This window comes from Dasypus novemcinctus, chromosome 1 (genome assembly GCF_030445035.2).
Source record: "Dasypus novemcinctus isolate mDasNov1 chromosome 1, mDasNov1.1.hap2, whole genome shotgun sequence".
Lineage (NCBI taxonomy): Eukaryota > Metazoa > Chordata > Mammalia > Cingulata > Dasypodidae > Dasypus > Dasypus novemcinctus.
In genome coordinates this window covers 175,924,700-175,944,272 of record NC_080673.1, presented here as the reverse complement: position 1 = coordinate 175,944,272, position 19,573 = coordinate 175,924,700, and the positions used below count along the sequence as shown (strand labels likewise).

General features: G+C 36.2%; 1 non-coding gene across 1 annotated transcript; it reads right to left on the bottom strand.

Annotated features, from left to right (window-relative positions):
- Positions 1 to 10,701: 10,701 nt before the first annotated feature.
- LOC111765280 (U6 spliceosomal RNA) lies at positions 10,702 to 10,808 on the bottom strand. Its single transcript, XR_002797668.2, has one exon. It is a non-coding gene; the product is annotated as a U6 spliceosomal RNA (small nuclear RNA).
- Positions 10,809 to 19,573: the final 8,765 nt, after the last annotated feature.

The following is a 19,573-nucleotide window of genomic DNA, read 5'->3' as shown; positions in this document are numbered from 1 at the left end:
TCATCCATACGGACTAAGGTCCACAGTGATTCAATGTGGCCTCAACTAAATAAATATTCATAAATGAGCCCACACTTTAACATATTCAAAGGTATTATTTACAAATGTTTTCACACTTGCTAGGAGCACCGGTTAAGATTTGAGCATGTTTTATATGGAGTACATGATTCAATCCCCAATAGCTATGATCCTAAAGTGTACAATTCATCTCTGATTATTCCAGAGAAGCAAACACATATCTTAGGGTTCCCAAAATTTCTTAAATATGTCTTTCTATAATATCTTCCTGTAACTTATTTTATCACTATGGTGGTTTGAAGTTGTGTAACCCAGAAAAATATGTTCTTATATTTATCCCATTCCTGTGGGTACAAACCTATTGTAACCCATAGGAACTTTTGATGAAGTCAAGGTGTGTTACACCTCATTCAGGATGGGTCTTAATCCTCTTATTGGAATGCTTTATAAGAAAATTAAATTCAGACAAAGATAGAGAAAGCCACAGGAAATAAGAAGCTGAACTTAGCAAAACCCAGAAGAGAAGGGAAAGACCAGGATATGCTGCCATGTGCTTTGCCATGTGGCTGAGGAGCCAAGGATTGTCAGAAGCTAGTGCCAAAACACCACCATCTTTGGAAATTAAGCATTGCCTTGATGATAACTTGATTTGGTCTAATAAATTCCCAATGTTTAAGTCAACTTTTTTTGTGAAATTTGCTTGAGCAGCCTAGGATACTAAAGCAATCTCTTATGAAACAAAGGCAGAGAGAAATTTCTATGCAAGATCTGTGCAATGTGATTATCAATGGCTCAACTGAGAGTAGTATCCAAATCTCACAAACTCTCAACTAGTAATTTTGCATTACAATATGATTCTACTCTCCAGAAATTGTGTCTATATAATTTTTACAGAGAGTAAGCTAAAAAGTAGACTATCTTTTTATATTATAAACAAAAAAGCCTCACTTGGGCTTTAAACAGAAGGATTTTAAATGGATTTTTTAACTTACCAATGTAAAAGTTGGAATCATAGAAATATTCTCCAAATTTCCACCACTTAAAATTCTTATGAGAATGTTTATTTCTATATGGTAACTAATGCTGTGGTTAATATATATATATCCACAGAACACTTTCATTTTGATTAATGGATTTTAACATCACATTAGTATTCTCGTGCCTGATTTGAATTGTTAGCTTATTTCTCATTCTTATAAATTATTATTTCATTCTTGTTTGACCCTTGATTTTTTGGTAGGACATTATTTTATAAACATAATGGGATTAGGATTAAAAAGTATGTTCTTGACATTATTTTAATTTATGCTGTATTCTTCATGCTACAGACATAATAACCATCTCCAAAGAAATCATGGCAAAATATAAGTTGTGGTATTGCTGTTGTATTACCAATTAAGGGGAAAGATTTCTGACTTTATATGTAAATTCAGTGTGCAACTCCAAAAGAAAATATCAATTAAAACTTTTAATTTAAGGCAATACTTTCTCTGTATTTATGTGCAGATTTCTGAATAGACTGAATGTTGTGATTGAGTAAATATGTAAAAATAAACTAAGAGAACAAAAAACTTTAGCAATAGCTCTTGAAAAGAAAAGTGTGTTCTTTCATTTTGCAACTATCCTGATAATGTTTCTTTATGATGCTGTGTGGTTCCCAAAAAGGTATAAAGCATACATAAATATATGAGATAAACTTTTCTTTCTTCTGGTGTTCTCATTATTATTGCTTTAGGTTTCAAAATGTGAACTTCTTCTAGTCAACTTTGTGTTTACTCAATTAGGGCTTATGAAAGCTTTTAATATTATTGGCCTTTCTTATACTTTATTAACATCAAAATAACAGTTTTTTTCTTGACATTCTGGTCAAAAAACAAATAAACCATAAAAAAAAAAAACAATAAACAAAAAAGCTAGTTTAATTTGAGTATTGTGACAGTTTGGTATTTTTTATGAAGTCCAAAAATAGATATTGGGTTGTGTTTGTCAAGTTGTCTGTTTCTCTGGGTCTATGAGATTGTATTAGATTCAAAGATTTCACTTTTACTTTTTAAAATCAAGATTAGGATTTCATTTGACCACATCATTATGTCAACTCAGTTTCAGTCCCCAACCCCTCACCCCCTTTGTGGGCTACATAAATGAATGCTCACTAAAAGACAGGGAAATAAATTCACAGAGAAGGAGAACATGGAGACTTTAGTTTTAGACAGTGGAGCCCCAGGGAGAGAGCCAAGCTGTTCACCAGATAGTTTGCAGCTTAAGAGATGGGAGCCCTGAACTGCTAAGAAAGCCGAGAAAGAAAAGTGCCCCAGGGAGAGAGATGAGCCTTATGCTCATCTCTACAGGTGATATTAGAAAAAGCTGGGACCATGGAGTCTTAGGAGGAAGAAGAAGACTGAACCCTCACAGAGACAGGCAGCCATCTTGCGCCCACACATGGCAACAGACTTTGGTGAGGGAAGTAACTTACACTCTTTGGCCTTGTAACTGTAAGCTTCGAAACCAAATAAATACCCTTAATAAAAGCCAACAAATTTCTGGTATTTTGCATTAGCACCCTTTTGGCTGACTAATATAAGCATCTACTCCCAAACCATCCAGTTCTGAGATCAAAGCATAACCATTAATCTTTGTTGTTAGTTTCCTCATCTTTGAAATAATGATAAAAATCATTGCCAGGCAACATTGTTATTATAACTGATACATATTTAATGACTATATATAAAGAAGAATTTTAAATGCAGAAATAATATGACTCCAAAACCCATAAACTTCCCATTATATCATACATAACACATACATGGAATTTGTTTATCTACCTCATCACTTCAAGAATGGAACACATCATTATCACAAATAGAAGGAGTGGTCTTTTCTACCAAGCTTTGTTGTAATCCAGATACCAGTCTGTATCAGAGGATTATTGTTGGCATGCATGAAAAATGAACGAACATACAAACAGATATGGTTAATATCTGAACTATTCCCTCCCACCTTACTCCAAAGCTTCCTCATCTCTTTCTAAATGAAATGTATATTTTTACAATGGAAGAAATGTTGAAGTAAAGAAAATCTTTCAATAATCCCTAAATAATCTACAAGGTGGTAGCTCCCTACTTGTCCTGTGCTTAAAAACAAAATTTTTATTCCATTTCTTCAAGCAATAAACTTCAAGCAATCTTAATAGCTATGTGATAGTCAGGATGCTTTTGGATGAGGTGTTAAAAATCCAATTCAAACCATCATAAGGGGAAAAGTGAATGTGTCTCATCATAATATACTTTAGAGTATATGGTACAGCACTCAGGAAATGCTCTATTCAGGATTTGAAACAATGTCATCAGGATTCTTATACTTGCTATCTCCCCAGTTGTGTTCCTTTAGGTTTTTTCTTTTTCCTTTTCTTTTCCTTTTCTTTTCTTCTCTTTCCTTCCCTCACTCTCTCTCCCCCCTCTCTTTCTTCCTTTCTTTCATGAGTGTTCTCCATTCAACACCAACAATAAACAGATACTCCTTTCCTCCAGTCATTATAAATGCTGAAAAGATACCTTGGCTCTGTTTAGGTCACACGTCTGTTCCTGGACAAATCCCTTTGTTAACAGGGATGGCATCCTTTTGGGTCTGCTCAGTCATGTGCCACAGTTGTATCAGACCCTATAGGAACATATGCACAGGCTGATCAGCATTCCCACTTAAAAGGGGATTTTTGTTAACACATCAGGAGGAAAAGATTCTCACTCTTTAGCCTTTGTTTAGGACTTCACTCCAGAGGACTTCCAGGATGATAACACAGTAGGTAGGTATTGCTCAAATTTCTCAAAAAAATAACAGAAGAAATGCAAAATGCTATCTGAAGCTACTTTGGGGAGCTGCAGACCAGAGGAGTGTGGCACATAATTCAGGAGGTGGAGGGACAGAGTGACAGAGACTTTGAAAACCATGACTTATCCCTGTGGTTGGGAACTGCACAAATCCCCTCAATAGCCTGGGTAAACCCTAGCTCACAGCAGCCAACTGAGAGAGGAAAGAAGATCCTCCTGCCAGGGAGGAAGAGAGGTATGGTAGAGGGCAGAAAGTGGGTTCTCTTCTTGAATTTGGCCAGCTGAGCCCACTTTGAATCTCAGCTGTAGGTAGCCCAGCAAGTGGAGGTAGAAAGAAACCCATCTGTGGGGGGAGCTAAAGAGCAAATAGGTGTGGAACCAGCACCCAGCAAACTCAGAGAAAGAAAAGTGTAAGAAGAAAGGGAGATAGGGTGGTCAGAAGAAAAGGGGAAAAAAAAGCCCCATCCAGCACTGAAATAGCCCCAGGCAGAGGGGAGGGTAATCAGATCAAGTAGGCTGTCATACCCACCTGCTTTGGGAGAAAGAGGAATTAGGTAATTGAGGGGAGGGCTGACAGGTGCCTAACAGCCAGGAAGAGAAGGAAGCCAGTCAGATAGCAGGCAAACTGTTAGAGGAAAGGGAGAGAGAGATAAGCTTTCAGAAGCCTACCTAACCTTTTGAGGGTGTGTGGCTCATTGGGTGAACTCCTGCCTCACTCACACCAGGTCCCTGGTTCAATCCCCAGTATCAGCTAAGAGAAGAGATCCAGAGAGTGATCCAGTGGGTTGTCAGGCACTCAGCTGGCACCTTGTGACAGAGAACTTATAGATAGAGATGTTTAAAAGTTTTTTATTTGTTATTTTATATCTTTTATTGTTCTTTTTTTCTTTTTCTTTTATTCTCTAAAACCAGATACCTTACATGTGCAGGGCAGGCTGAAGGGTGATTGACTGAGGAGCTGCCAACCTGAGATGGCTTTTAGGTGCCTAAGTGGGAAACCGTTTTTCCTGGGTTATTTTTGTTTTTGCTTTTTGTTTTTTGCTTTTTCTCTTTTCCTTTTATCTACTTAGATTGTTTATTAATTGTCTTTCTTCCATTCCCCCCTCTTCCATTGCTTTTCTTTTATGCCACCTTCTCTTTTTTTCATCTTCATGGTTTGTATGTGTGTTTTCTCTTCTCTTCTCATCTTTCCAGTCTCTTAATTTATTCTATTTTTTCTTGTTTCAGTTTTTATTCCACCTTGTTTATTCTTATTTCCTTATTTTTTATGATTTTTCAAGCTTATTATTTTTTCTCTCTGGCTCTTCTATGGTTCCTTTTTCTATCTTTTTAAAAAATATATTACTATTATTCTTTTCTCTTTTATCTTTTTCTATGATTTTATTGTTTTTTTTAGAGAGAAAATGACAACTACAAGTATGTAGAATAAGTGGAACTATGTGTCAAAGAGGAAACGTAACCCAAAATAAAGAGTAGAGAGAGAAGCTAACAATCTGAATAAACACTTCAAGAAAAACAGTTGCCTAGTAACCAGCAAAAAGTTACAAGTCATACTAAGGAACAGGAAGACATGGCCCAGTCTAATGAACAAACTAAAAAACAGAGGAGATGCAGAATGTGGAACAGCTAAGCAAGGCTATCCAAACAAATATAATCAACTTTACGAAGAAAAGGAAGAGCTAAAGGATATTATGTAGACACTTGGGGATCATACAGAAGAAATCGTAACATATGTAAAAAGATAACAGGCCTTATGGTTATGAATAGCACAAAGCAAGGAAAGAAAAATGCTCTGGAGGAATATAAAAGCAGATTTCAATAGACAGAGGAAAGAGTCATGTCAAAGATAGTACTTCTGAAATCAGACAGATAACTAGAACAGATAGGTAAAAAGATAGAAAAAATTCAGCAGGGAATCAGGGACTTGAATGTCAATATGAAATGCACAAAAGTATGCATTATAGGCATCCAAGAAGGAAAAGAGAGGGAAAGGGTCAGAAAGAGTGTTGGAGGAAATAATGGCTGAAAATTTCCAAACTCTTTTGATATACATGGGTGCATATGTCCAGGAAGTGCAGCACTCTCCAAAAACTATAAATTCTAACAAGCATACCCTAAGACACATAATTAGAAAATCCTCAAATGTTCAATACAAAGAGGGAATACTGAAAGCAGCAAGAGAAAAAAGATCCATCACATAGAAGGGAAGTTTCATAAGATTAAGCACTGATTTTTCATCTAAAACCATGGACATAAGGCAGTTTTGTGACATAGTAAAGTTGCTAAAAGAAACAATAACAACAAACAACAACAACAACAACTGTTAGCTAATAATTCTGTATGCAGCAAAGCTGGCATTCAAAAATGAGGGAGAATTCAAAATATTCAAAGATAAACAGAAAGTAAGAGAATTTGTCAGCAAGAAACTTGCCCTTCAATAAATATTAAAGGGAGTTCTATAGGTTGAAAGGAGAAAACAGGAGAGAGAGGTTTGGCAAAGAATGTTGAAAAGATTATTAGTAAGAATAACTAAAAAGATAAAAAGAGAAATAAAATGTGACATATATAAACCTAAAGAAAAAATAACTAATGTAAGTACTGCCTTGAAAGTAATAACATTGCATGTTAATGGATTAAACTCTCCAATCAAAAGACCCAGATTGGCAGAACTGGTAAAAGTAATATGAGACATCTATATGCCATCTACAAGAAACTCATCTTAGACTCAAAGATGCAAGGTATTGTAAGTGAATAGTTGAAAAATGATTTTGCATGCAAACAATATCCAAAAAGGACAGGAGTAGCTGTACTAATATAGGCCAAACTAGACTTTAAATGAAAAACAATTGTAAAAGACGAAGAAGGACACTATATATTAATAAAAGGGGAAATATATCAAGAAGAATAAATAATCCTAAACATTTATCTACCAAAACAGGGTGCCCCAAAATACATGAGGCAAACAAAATTAAGGGGAGAAATAAATGTCTTTACAGTTATAGTGGGAGTCTTTAATACACCATTATTATCATTAGACAGACCATCTCAACAGAGGACCAATAAAGAAACAGAGACATTTAATAATATGTTAGAGGATCTAGGCCTAGTAGTCATATATTGAACATTGAACCCAAATATGGTGGGATATACATTCTTCTCGAACACACGTGGATCATTCTCCTAGACCTCATGCTAGGTCACAGAACAATATTCAATGAATTCATAAAAACTGAAATTATATAAAGTAATTTCTCTGACCACAACAGAAGGAAGCTGAAAATTAACAGGTGACAGTACTAAAATAGGCACAAAGATATAGGAGTTAAATAACACACTCTTGTACAATCATGGATCAAGGAGGAAATTGCAAGAGAAATCAGTAACTACCTTGAAACAAATTTAAACGAGAACACAACATATCAAAACTATGGAATGCAGCAAAAGCAGTACTGATGGTATTTTAGAGTCATAAACACTTACATCAAAAAGAAGGAACAGCTAAAATTGAAGACCTTACAGCACACCTGCAGTTACTAGAAAAGCAACAGTAAACTACTAGTATTGTAGAGGATGTGGAGGAAAGGGAACACTCATCCACTGCTGGTGGGAATGTAGAATGGTGCAGCTATTTTGGAGGATGGTTTTGTGGTTCCTCAGGAAGCTAAACTATATAACTGCCATATGATCTAGCAACCGCACTGCTAGGTGTATACCCCCAAAAAAGAATTGAAAGCAGGGGCATGAACAAATATTTCTACATCAGTGTTCATAGTGGCATCATTTGCAATTGCCGAAAGTTGGAAGTAACACAAGTGTCAATCAACAGATGAATGGATAAGCGAATTGTGGAATATACACACAATGGAATATTACTCAGCTTTTAGAATAAATGAAGTATTAATACACAGGACAACATGGATTAATCTTGAAGACATGTTGAGTAAAGTAAGTCAGTCACTGAAGGACAAATATTACCTGACCTCACTTATATGACCTAAGCAAATTGAGCAGATGCACAGAGCTATAGTCTGGCAGATTGGTTATCAGGACACAGAAGGGGATTAGAGGGTGGAGAACTGAGGTGCAAACTTTGCAGAAACTATGAAAAGGTATAAGGGGGTGGTTGGGCAGGGGACGTTGTGATAGTGGTGCAGGGGTATGAGTGGGATCGATGCTGCTGTAATGTTTAGGTGAGTAGGTTGGGGGTTGGGTTGGACTATCCATGGAACTGGAGGGAGGACTGGAGGATGAAACAGGTGAACTCTGGGGATTTGTAGGTCTGTGGTAAGAATTACAATCGTGGTAATGTTGTTTTGGCTAATATGGCTGGGATGGTTACTGGTGCAGATTGTTAGGGCTTGGGGGATCATGTGGGATATGGGACACCTGGGACATGCATCTATGGAATATGAAAGTGTTCATCTTTTTAGATTGTTATTCCTGGATGAAGGGACCCACCCCATAAATAAGAAATTATTAAACTCTCATCCTGAGGAGTCCTGTTTTGTTCTCAGTTAAGAGGCAAGTATCTCTGAAGAACATAGTCCTTGTCTAAAAAAAGAAAGCAGGTGAATAAGTCAAGTCCTCAATATTAATACATGTAACTATGAAGCTTATTCTTCAAAAATTGAAACTTAATGGTTACCATAGGTTCCAAAGGGAGAGGGAAGGAAGAATAGATGGACCATAGGACATTTTTAGGGCAGCGGAATTGATCTGCATGATCTTGCAATGATAGATACAGGCCATTATACATTTTGCCAAAACCTATAAATGTGGATGGTGCAACATGTAAACCATAATGCTACCTATTGACCATGGTTAGTAGCAATGTTTCAATATATGTTCACCAATTGTAACAAATGTACCGTAGTCATGTAAGATGTAATTAATAGGGGAAAATGTGAGAGGGGAAGGAGATGGGATATTTTAAAATACCATATATTTTCAATGTGACATTTCTGTAACCTAAAGTTTCTTTGAAAATAATGTAAACAAAATAAGACACTGGGGGAATATTACATAAGAAATTATCACTGCACATAAATGATAACAGATCTTACGGTGATGAAAGACAATGCAAAAGAAGAATTTTATTTTATTTTTATTTATTTATTTATTTATTTGGCTTTATTTTTGGAGAGGTTTTGGATTGCAGAATGGTAGCATTTGTGTCAGGGGAGGATCAATGGTGCAGAGTGTCAGTGGTGGGAGGATGTGTGGGAGGGGTATACCTGGTGCATACCTCTATGGAATATGAATGTGTTCAAGTGGAGTGGTCATGGGAGATTGTCTTGTTGGGTGGATACTCACATAATAACTGAAAGAATATTGAATTAACATCCTGGGGAGTCCTGCTACCTTCTCTAATAGAGTGTCAAGAATCCCTAGAGTATATGGGCAGTGCCTAGCAAAGGAGGACAGACCACTATGCCAGACCCTTGATATTGATGATTGTACTTACGAATCTCATTCTTGTGAAATTGAAACTCAGCCTAGTATTATACATTGCATAAAAGTTACCTTCTGAAAACCTACTTGTTGCTCAAATTGACCTCTTTCTAAGTCAAACACAGCATATAAACTCACTACCTTTCCCCCAGTGTGGGACATGACTCCCTGAGATAAGCCTCCCTGACAACAAGGGATTATTACCAAGTGCCAACTAGCAATGCATTTGGAATAAGACCTTGACTTAAAGGGGGAAATATTAAATATAAATTAGTTAAGAAATTTCAAAGTGAGTTGAGAGATCATTCCAGAGGTTATGCTTATGCATATCTCAGAAGGATCTCACTGACTACTACAGCAAACAGTACCTGAAGCAGGACTACTGAGGGCTTAGAGACATCTAGACACTATATGCAGGGCAGACAACCCCAGTAACTCAGCACATTGTCAGTGGGCCTTACCTTGGAATACATAACCTATACCCCAATGTACTGGAGTTAGAGTCATTTGTAATTTTCCTACACGTGGTTTTTATACTCCTTCTACTTGAGCCTGTAATTAGCACTATAACCATTACATAAGTGTCCCAGAGACTTAAATCTTCTGGCTGTTCATGTGTTGGTTTAGCCCTGAATCTCAGCAGAGTTGAAACCAACACATACTCTCCAGTTCATCAGATTTGCCCAGAACAACTAACAAAAGGATGAAAGACACTACCCATCCCCAAACTGCAAGTATATAAAACTGCAAACAAGACATTTTTGTCCATCTTCCCCATTGGATTTAAGCCCCTTCTCAATTCAAAGCTGATGGACATCACCATCACCAAATCCTCAAGAATGAGAAATGAACAAACATAAGGAGGGAATGCAACTATGGACTAAAGTAGACTAAAGTAGACTTATTATTACAGTAATGGAAGAACTTGTAACACTGATATAAAAGTAGTGGTCACCAAAGTTTCAAAGGGGACAGAGAGGAAAGAATAGGTGTAACATGGGACATTTTTGGAACATTGGAATTGTTCTGCGTGATGTTGCAATGATGGAACAAGGCCATTATACATTTTGTGAAAATCTATGAAATTGTGCAGTGGAAAGTGTAAACCATATGTGAACTATAGACCATGGTTAGCAGCAATGCTTCACTATCTGTTCATTAATTGTAACAAAAATACCACACTCATGAAAGATGGTTTTAATGGGAAAAAGTGTGGTAGAGGGGAGTGGTGGAGTATATTGGGAATTTCCGCTATTTTCAATGTAACATTTATGTAGTCTAAACCTTCTTTAAAAATAAAATTAAAAAAAAAAAAAAAGAAGCTGACAGGTGAATTGAGAAAGGATACAGGTGCAAAGACTAGCCCTACACCATGTGGTTTCATTTTATTTTTATTTTTATTTTTTTTTTAAATATGGAACGCTTCACGAATTTGCGTGTCATCCTTGCGCAGGGGCCATGCTAATCCTCCCTGTATCTTTCCAATTCTAGTATATGTGCTGCCGAAGTGAGCACTGGTTTCATTTTATAAGCATATACCCTGCCATAGCCCACTGGGTGGACAGGGGGAGAGTGTAAACTACAATGTAAACTATTATGCATGTGGGGCAGCAGTGCTGCAAAATGGACCCACCAAACGCAATGAAAGTCCCATGATGATGAAAGAGGTTATTGATTTGGGAGGAGTGGTGTGAGGGGGGTGAGAGGTATGTGGGGACCTCTTATATTTTTTTTAATGTAACATTAAAAAAAAATTAAGAGAGGGGAAAAAAACTGGGTTATAAGTTTCCAAGTCTTCCATAAAAAAGTAACACAACTAGGGATCTTGAAACAATAGAAATGAACTGTCTCACAGTTCTGGAGGTCAGAAGTCCTAAATCAAGGTTTTGATAGGGCCATGCCCCCACTGAGTTCTGTAGGGGGTATCCTTCCTTCTCCCTTCCTATCTTCTGGATTGTAGATTTATCACTTCTGTCTCTCCCTTTTCCCTATTCACATGGCCTTCTTCTCAGTTCTGTCTGCCTCTGTGTCCAAATATCCTCTTCTTACAAGGACACCAGTCCTTTTGGAAACAGGGCCTGCCCTAATCCAGTTTGGCCTCATTTTAACTCATCATATCTTCAAAGACCCTATTCCCAAATAAGATCATATTCATGGAGCCCTGGGTTAGGACTTCAACATATCTTTTGGGAGGAGACAGTTCATCCCATAACACTGAGCAGAAATGATCTATGGTTTTAGAAGTCAGTGGCTCCCTATCGGGTCAGTGACAGGAAGCTGGGCTAAGGGGAGTCCTGGGGAGGCTGACTATATTCTATGTTTAGATCATGATGTGGATTATGTGAAAATATTCAGCTTGGAATGATACAAGCAATTTTCCATGTGGATATATGAACCTCTCTTTAAGTATTCTATATGTATATTATACTCCTATAAAAGTTGTGTTTACAAAAATGCAAGAAAAAAATTCACTCCTATTTTAGCTTTCATAAAGCAATTAGGAATGTGTATTTTTATATGGTATGTAAGGATATACAGAGCATCTCTTGTAAAAGAGGACTTTCTAAAGTTTAAACTTTATGACTCTTAACTTTTTAAAGATATGCAAATGTCCACTGTGAAATTTTCTTACTTTCATAATACATTCTCTTCTCTGTATCATTGAAGGAATTTGGACATTAACCAAAACCCAATAGTTACAGATTGAGTTTGTCAGTATACAAGTTTTATTTTGCACATAATTAATGATTTAATGTCCTTGTAAATATAAAACCATACATACACAAATATTCAATGTATTCTCCTGCTTATCTGAAAAGTTTGAAAATAGGAAGCAATAGGTAATTAAATATGGTTTAATTCTTATGATTTTAAAGCTCATAAACACTCCTATTTTTCCCTCCAATGCTCAGAACCAAATTAGAGATAGTTAGAATGAGGAAAATGGAAATCAAAATATGACCTCCATTGCTGATAAAGTGGCTTGAGTTAGACACACTTAATTCCTTAATCACAGGAAGTATATAGATGTCGATTGTGGGCCTTCACCCACAGGGAAATAACCTGCCCAGGTCATTTTAGTGCAAGACTAAGAAAGCAGAGCAGAACATATCCTCTCGGCCATCAACTATACTCATGGCCAGTTCCTTCTCCTAAACTTACCAGTCAGTTAATCATTTTTTCTCCTCTGGAGAGGATTAAGGACTGGAATATCACTTAGTTTGGTTCCTAAAGTTTGGAAATATGATGCCAAAATTGCCGTTTATTGAATCAAAGGGTTATATATTTAAAAGAGAAATTAGTTTCCATCCTGTCTAAAACTCTGAAAATATGACCTGAGCATCCGAAGCCCAGAGATATTCAGGGATAATTTATTAGGTGACATAGCTGATAAAGGACTTGAACCAATATTTGAATTTTTTTTTTCCAATTTATTTTAGTCATTATTTGGCAAATGCTAAATATATGCTAGTACATCAAACTGAACCCCACAGATAAAATACTAGTCAATGCAAGGCCTTAACCTCACAAATATTGCAAACTAGAGGAGGATACTGTAAAGTAAATAAGTACTTAAAATATTTTCTTAAACAGTTGTGATGCATAATGTACATTGTATTTAGAAAACACGGAACAAGTTTCAGTTCCGTATATATATGTATATATATGTACTTAAGTATATATATGTACTTAAATATAAACTAATAACCATTAAGAATTAATCAGTTAGAAAATGTCAGCTATGATGGCAAAGGTAGAAAATCAAGCACCATTTTTAATTATTTATTCTCCTTTGGTCTTAAGGAAAAAGACACATTTACCTTAATTCAGTAAGATGAGTTTATTTTATTGCACATATAGAGAGAATATATATATATATTATATATTAAGTACATATATATATATATAATCTGCACACACACACTACACACCCCAACACACATATATTTATAAGGAGAGAGATCCAAAAGATAAATTAATATGTGTTTAAACACCCACACTTGCATTCAGATAAATGGCACTAATAATTTTAAATGAAGTTTCTGACATTATTATTTCCTTACAATGTCTATTTTCAGCATGGCCTTAACTGACAGTGAAGTCCAGTACATGATTTCTTGGGAGAAGAAACCATCATTTTTCCTTTCATTTCATTGGGAAGCTGTCTTTCAATATTTCTATTGTTTAATAATCAAGAAGGTGGATGTAGACTCACTTTGATTAATGGGTTTTAACAACATGATAATTATGCTGTCTAACTTGAAACTTTATTCCATCATTCACTAAGTATTATGGTTCACACTTCTGCAAAACATTTTTGAAGGTTGGATGAGGTTATATGAAGGGCAGTGAGAAATGTTGATTTGCATCTCCTTCCTGAATATGACTCCACTTCTGATTAATGATAATTAAAGAAAAATACTAACGATTGCCATATACCATGTTATTTTTAATCCTAAACATGGGACACATGTCCCTTTATGATCTAAACACAGGGCACATTTTCAGTCTCAACTTTTATGTCTGCAGATGCAGTGTAATAGAACCCAAAACTCAAATGTCCTCAATGTCCTCCTGATTCTCTTACCTATATCAGTTTAAACTCAGAGCTCATATCATTTTAAATTATCCTCAAACACTCCAGGCAGAATTTTCTGTTCCTTCCTTTCTGCTCCTACAGTACACAGCAAATATATCATTTTAGCATCTTACTATTCATAACATTTAGTTACTTGGAAAATACTCACATTACATAAAGCTTGTTAAGATTATGAAGTTTGACCAACTCTAAATGTATTTTCAACATACAACTTGGAGTGCTTATCAAATATAGGTATCTGGTTTCTTCAAATGAATTAATTTATAATAAATCAATGAATCAATGAAAAATCAAAATATAATTGTAGTGAGAGAAAAAATTATCTGATTGTAAACTGAAAGAATAGGAGATGACGGCCACAGATTGGAATTTCTGAGTGTACATATTATATATGTTACTGTGGCCCTGGAAATTTGAGTCTCAGAAAGCTGAGATGAAGGTAATAAGAGTTGAAGAGATCAATTATTTTTGAGGTTAAGATGTCTTCATGTATATTTTCATATTAAATGATAGATGGAATAGTAAAAGTGAGGAAAACTAAGCCAGATTATATTTTCCTTTGGTTAACCACACAGAATAGTAACAAAATAGTTAGAAAAGCATGCGATGGGTTTGGGTCTGCTCAAAACATTTAAAAATTAATTTTAGATTTCTTCACTTGAACAAATACCTGCTTTCAAAGAATTGAACCCTGGGAAGATGTTTATCTTTCTAGTGGAATGCACTCTCCCACAGGTGGGTAATCAATATACAGGTATAGCAATTCCTTTATGGAGCTCACATAGGAACATGGCTTAGCTTAAGATTCAACTGACATTTTGGAACCCTGTGAGGGATTTAATATCAGACACTCAGGATCCATTTCCCCTTGTCATATAAAAAATATGTCAATCAATTGGCAGATAAGGCTGAAATAATAAATATTTTCTCACAAGCTGTGCTGCAAATGTATTTCCTTCTGAAACACACAGGAAGGCAGGATGAATATAATACCATAATTTTGAACTATTCAACCAAATTTACATCATAGATTTTACTAGTATCTCTGTTAACAACAGGCTTTCTGCAACTAAGTGGGACTATGACTTAAGTGTTCTACTGAATATCCCTGCAACTTGTTAGCTGTTAATGTATCTACCAGAAAAAAAAAAATTAGATCCTACATATTTACTCTAGTTTTTAAAAGAATATATGAAACTAGTTTTCCACATAATAAACACTATACATTTTTATGCAGAGAAATCATGAAAATTCAGGTATCCTTGCCATTTGAAAAATGATTTCCATATCCATGAGGGTATTTTAACATCAGTTTGTCCTTATTTTCTGATGTCCCCCATCATCTCAGCTTCACCCTCATCCCTGGTTACAAGGTTATGCTCATAAAAAATACCACCTTTATCCACAGGCTCAGGAGGCAGATAAAAAAAAAATACTTGGCTCTTTGCTTGCCATATTGTAACTTTAAAATAAACATTAAATGCAATTTTTTATGCATTCATCTACTTAACCTCCTGGTTCCTCAATAACAATAGAAGAAGAAGAAGAGATTACTTTTCATAAATATATGTTGAAATAAGTATTAGCTGCTATATAAATAATAACTTGCTTTTGTGAAGTTGCATTATAAGGTGTACCATCCTTATTTCTAATGAAAAAAGAAATTATCATGAAGCAGCCAACAAAAATAAACTAACCAACAAAAATGCAAAGTGGGGGTATGTGATGGTGAAACTAATGCATCAACTGGACCAATGCTGCCCAGTTGTTTGGTCAAGCAAGCACTGGGCTAATTGTAATGCAAGGACATTTCACAGATTTTAATCATTCGTAGTTGATGGCATATATGGCTGACTATATCTACAATCAACTGAGAAGATTGCCTTCAGCAATAAGTGACTTCTTATCCAATCAACTGAAGGCCTTAAAAGGGGAAATAATTTCAGCAGCGAGAGAATTCCCATTTCTACTTTAGACAGCTAGCATCTTCTGGTAACTCATGAAGGTCCTTCATCAGAGTCCTTGGTTTACAGCCTGCCCTATGAAATTTGGACTTGTGCATCCCCATTGTCATGTGAGACAATTTTATGAAATTTCATACTATTTACGTATATCTTTTGTTGGTTCTGTTTCCCTAGAGAACTCTGATTAATAAGCTTGGTACTGGGAGGGGTTCTTGAAAAACAGAATCTTTAAAATGGGATTTATGAATTGGTTCTGGGATTTTCGTAATTGGCTCTCTGCTCTGATTAGATTCAAGGGCACTAATGACTCTCTTTCCAATAGCCAAGAGGCCACTGATAGTCTATGGCATGAGATGGCAATAGGGATATAAAAAGTATCACCACTGGATATGACGACTTCCATGCTTATGAGGCAAGGATCTGGGTGAGAGGGTTTTTTAACACCTTAACAGAGTCTTGTGGCACTAAAAGCAACAATGATTTTAGCTGACTGTTCCTAAACATGCTACATACAGTTACAATAGAAGGGATGACCTGAAGACTTCAAATTTGCAACTTAAGCACTGCATGAATGATGTGAACATTTTTCTATGTGCACTCTGAAAGAGAATCTTGTTTAGTGCAGCTGCAGATTTGAGATCTCTGAAAGCCAGACTCAGAGTCTCATTATATGAGTAGCAAAGGAAACTGAAATCTCCACCTCACAGAGTGTCTGCTGTTAAAGTGAATGGATTGATTGGAACCCTGAGGACTGGTATGGAAACATATGGCTTGCTGATATCAGTGGAGACAATGAAATCCTAAATTCTGCTAAGATTTTGCCAGATAAACCCACAATGATCTGCCCTGTGGAGACCACCCAATATCAAGCCTGTGTCACCCAACTTCTAGCCTGCCCCAAGGAGTTCATATCACCTTCCTTTCCTGAAGAAACCACCACCTAACATCCACCCTGCACTGAAGCATCTGCCATCCAACCCCCAGTTGAAGAGATTTTTCCCGTCTCACCAGTTGAAACAGCAAGGGAATGCCCTGAGGTAAATAGATTACTAAATACTTCTAATTCTTCTCCTTACCCACTCTCACCACCTGTAGCAGTTTGATATAGCAATGAATTTCAAAAATAGATATTGGATAATGTTTGTGATCTGGTCTGTACATAGGCATGATTGAGTTATGATTGGGGCTTTGAATAGGGTCATGTCATTAGGGTGTTGAGTCCCCACCCCTTGGTGGGTGGGAACTCACATAAAAGGCATGGAAAAGGAAAGAGTTGAGGTCTTTTTATGTTGGAGCTTGATGCTGAAGTCTTAAGCTGGAACCCTGGAGATAGAGACAGAGCCATTCACCTGATAGTCTGCAACTGGCCTTGTGGAGAGAAGCAAAGCCTAGAGAGCCTCATAGTCTACAGCTGACCTTGTGGAGCAAATATAAGAGCTGAGCCCAGAGGAACTGAGGAAGTCTGAACCCTTGCAGACCCTTGGCAGCCATCTTGCTCCAACACATGAAAATAGACTTTGGTGAGGGAAGTAACTTCTGCTTTATGGCTCCTACCCCAAATAAATACCCTTTATAGAAACCAACCAATTTCTGGTATTTTGCATCAGCCTCCATTTGGCTGACTAATACACCACCCCTCTTCTCTTCCAGAACAATAACTAAACTAAAATCACAACAAGCCCTCAAAGGTGAAGTACAAAGTGTGACCTATGAGGAAGTACAATATACTCTAAAAGACCTGCGAGATTTTTCCAATTTATACAGGCATAAATTAGGAGAATATATGTGGGAATGCATAATAAAGTTATGGGACAATGGTGGAAGGAATATAAAGTTAAATCAGGTTGAATTTATTGATATGTGCCCACTAAGCAGATTCTGGATTCACCATTGTAGTTCAAAGGGTTAAAGAGGGTTTCAGCCCTTTTTCAGGTAACTGGCTGAAAAATGGGCAAAAGATGGGCTACAATGCCTGAGCTTGAGATACCTGATTGACCTGTTATACTGTAGCTGAGGTGATCCAAATGATTGGAGATTGAAATACTGGAATGGATTCACCATTCTACATAAGAGACTGTATTTGTTAGCCAAAGGGGTGCTGACACAAAATACCAGAAATCTGTTGGCTTTTATAAAGAGTATTTACTTATTTAGGATGGAACTTTACAATGACCAGGCCATAAAGCATAAGTTACTTCCCTCACTAAAGTCTGTTGCCATGTGTTGGAGAAAGATGGCTGCAAGGGTTCAGGTTTCCTCTTCCCCTTAAGGCTCTGTATTCCCACTTCTTCCAATATTAGCTGTACACTGGGATAAGTCTCCTCTCTCTCCCAGGGCTTGGTTCTCTCTGGGCTCAGTTGCTCTTCTCTCCCACAATGCCAGCTGGAAAGTTACCAGATAAATGGCTCATCTCTCTTGCCAGGGGTCTCTGCAATGTCTAATGGAGACTTCTCTCTTTCCTCATGTATCTGCTTCTCTGTGTGCTTACTTCCAGGGATCCGAGAACAAAACTACAGTTTTCTCCTCTGTCTTGTCATTTTCTCTGTGACTCCACACTCGCCAAGGTGGTGGGGACTCATCAACCTACTGATGTGGCCCTATCAAAGACTTAAAAATAATTTAATCAAGTAAGAGTGACACCTCTGCATCCAATACAATCAAATGTACTCAGAGGAACAGATCGATTTACAAATATAATCCAATATGTATTTTTGGAATTCATAAATAATACCAAACTGCTATGGAGACTGTATGTAAAGAGTTTCCTAAAGCTTTCATAATGATTTATATTCCCATCAGCAATTTGTGAATTTCCAGTTACTCCACTTCATTAAAAATTTATATTGTCAGTGTTCTGTTTCTGTCTATTGGTTTCATTCTGTTTTCCATTATAGCATATCTATAATAGCATATCACTGAGTTCCCCAGTGGGTAACTGTGTCCATCTACTTTTCTTATAATTGTTGGCCGTTGTATATACCCTTAGGTGAAATGTTGGTCCAGAATTGTGCTCATTTTATTTTTTATGTTCTTCTTTCCTTTTTTATTTATGGTAGATATTCAATCTAAGGGGATGGTGGCCGATGAAATTTTACATTTTATTTTGAAAAAATTCCATATTTATCTAAAAGCTGCATGAATAGGAATAAACTGCATATACCCTTTCCCTTGATCCCCCAGTTATTTCTATTTTGCCCCATTTTCTTTCTCATTTGCTCTCCCCTTAATATATGGTTATATATGTTTCTGGTTTGTTAGTTTTTTCACAAACTTTTGGGAGTTGGCGATGTCATGCTTCTTTACTCCTAAGTGCTTGTATATTTTCTAAAAACAAGGACATTGATTTACACAATAACACTATAGTTATTAAAATCATGAAAGACAACATTGGTAGAATCTGAAAAATATCCCAGTCTAACCCTGGTCCATGTGTCAATCCATAATCACACATTGCACTTTGTTGTCCTATTTGTTTAATTACTTCAACATTCTTTGTATTTTTAGACACAGGCAATCTTGAAAAGTGTAGGTCACATATATTTAAATGTCTCAAAATATTATCCTTATTTTTAGATTCTTCATCCTTTCCTGTATACATGCTTCAATACTTTTATTTAACATTACAATTGCCCTTTAAAAGTTTCTCCTAGAATGGGTCTGTCAATGAAAAATTTGTATGATATTATTTATTGGAAAAATTTTGTTTTACATTTATT